The 2,299-nt window shown below is 39.8% G+C and overlaps 1 non-coding gene across 1 annotated transcript; it reads right to left on the bottom strand.

Moving 5' to 3' along the window:
- Positions 1-877: 877 nt before the first annotated feature.
- Positions 878-950, bottom strand: TRNAA-AGC. The gene has a single exon. It is a non-coding gene; the product is annotated as a tRNA-Ala (tRNA).
- Between the last annotated feature and the right edge of the window lie 1,349 nt (positions 951-2,299).

Below are 2,299 nucleotides of genomic sequence, written 5' to 3'. Positions count from 1 at the left end.
GCGCTGCTCCGGGCGACGCCAGCTACTAGCAAGGGCACGGTGGTGATCGACACAAGAGGAAAAATTGGCAGCCAACAGTAGGGCAGAGGGACGGCGTTGCTGGAGATCGGGGCAGAGACTTGAGCTGAGTCCTCGGCGGCGTCGCTGTGGTGGCGGGAGAGGATGCTAGGGCGCAACCTCGGCAGGAGGAAGCTCGGCTAGGGTACGGGGTGGCCGGCGGTGGCGACGGCTTTGTGCAGTAGCGCTTGGCGTCACGGCGGCAGTCAGGAGGGGCGTCGGCGATTAGGGCAAGGAGTCGGCGACAGGGAAGAAGGGGTGCGCGAACGGTTTCGGGGAGAAGAAACAGATTCGGGAAGAAGAAATAGAGGAAACGGCGAAAAGAAAATAAAGAAAAGGAAAAATAAATAAAGAAAAGGAATTAAGAAATTCAACTTTTCCTCACTTAAATGGGGTAGTCTAAACAGGCTTTTCCGGACCCCGTTTTTATCCCCGTCAACTCGTCCGTACGAGCTCCGAAAAATTCCCAAAAAATTCCAAAAAATTTTGGAAAATTTCCTTATTAATATTCACCTATTTTCGGTATTTTACATATAGTGTTTTGTTATCATGCACACCCATGTATACGCAAATCATGATCATTTAGGGTGTGCTTTGTTAGAGGTATTCTTGATAATCTTGGTTATCGATCCAAGATCATCAACGAAAACCTGTTAAAAAAAATGTTCACTTTTTTAACCTAAACTCTAAAAAAAAAATTAACACTATTGTATGTTCATGAATTTCTCATAAATGAGTACCTAGAATAATAAAATTATATATAAAGAGTTTTATTACTTTCACATACAAAATAAAAAACATAAACTAATAAAATATTTTATGGAGATGCGGGGTATCGATCCCCGTACCTCTCACATGCTAAGCGAGCGCTCTACCATCTGAGCTACATCCCCATTATTAAATTTTAATGTATTTTCTAAAATATCATTATTAAATTAGTCCGTCTGGTAGAATGAAGAATCTAGTGAACGACACCTCGAACTCTCACCGTTATGGCGATTCTTCGGTTCCAACGGCATTCTTTTTTGTGATTATCATCTCAATCAAATTCATTGAAACAAATCAAGACATTCAACCTCTTGAATATAAGGAAGCTGCACTAAACACAAAATCAATAGCGGGTAAACTTATGCTCATATACTCTTTCATGTAGCTTTCTGCATCTTTCCCGTGGATCATATACTCTTTCTGATAGGTTGTGCAGTGGGTTCCATTCCACTTTGTCTAATGTATGTTTTGTTAATATTTAATTTCTTTAGCAATTTGACATAGCTAGATTGTCACTTTGATATCAAATCTACTTGTAACTTGAAAGATATGCACATTCCTCTCTATATTTAAAATCGAATGAAAATTGTGCAGCTGTTTTCGTGTTTTAGTTAGACTAAGAGACTGGAATCTGAGCCAGTCTTTTTGTGCAAGATACCTTAATTTTTTAGTGTATAATGAATTTAAGAATATTAGAGATGTCATTTCAATGACTCGTATGAAACCTTGTATGGCTTTTTGTTTGAAATGCTTTCATTTATCAAGCTCCCTTTGAATATCTTCTTCATCAAATGCACTTTCTAGATTCATTATCCTTTTCTCTTTATCTTTCAATTAGTGTCCTGGGCCAATTTTCTTTTAGGAATTCTTATCCCGACTATGCTTTATGTGCTTGTCTTTACATTTTTGCACTGATATCGGTTCAATCAATGCAATTGGTTATGGTAACTTGATTTTTTTAGTTGGGCTACAAGTTCTTCTTCTCTTGATTCTTTATAGGATTTGGATCTCATTTCAAGTAAAATACCAGTGATTTCGGACAACTCAAAGGCATGGTCACACATATTGTCAACAAATTCGAAATTAAGAAGAAAAGGAGTGATTCACGTGAATGGAGTTAGCAGAAGTGATCTCAACGAAAATAATCACTACTCCAATGTGCTACTAATTAACCGCACTGCGAGTCCTCTTGCATGGTAAGTAATCCGCACATGAAATTTTCTTTATTTCCCAAGATGTCGCCATGGTTAAATGGTCCGATACTTTGCAAGGTGATCTTTGAATCTTCAAGCTCTAGTCTTGACCATGATGAACATCCAGGTTTATGGAGTGCAAGGATCGAACCAATCACAGCTCTGTTTTGCTACTGATCCGGCGGTAAGAACAGGGACCCCCCTCTGAGGGAAGTCAACGCCACGTGAAGTTAAAGGGTCAAACGGTCGACCGGAAAAAGGGAGACCGGTCGGCCGAACGG

Source organism: Zingiber officinale, chromosome 2B, assembly GCF_018446385.1.
Source record: "Zingiber officinale cultivar Zhangliang chromosome 2B, Zo_v1.1, whole genome shotgun sequence".
NCBI classification, from domain to species: domain Eukaryota; kingdom Viridiplantae; phylum Streptophyta; class Magnoliopsida; order Zingiberales; family Zingiberaceae; genus Zingiber; species Zingiber officinale.
Note: the sequence above shows the minus strand (reverse complement) of the source record. Positions and strands in the feature narration are given on the sequence as shown.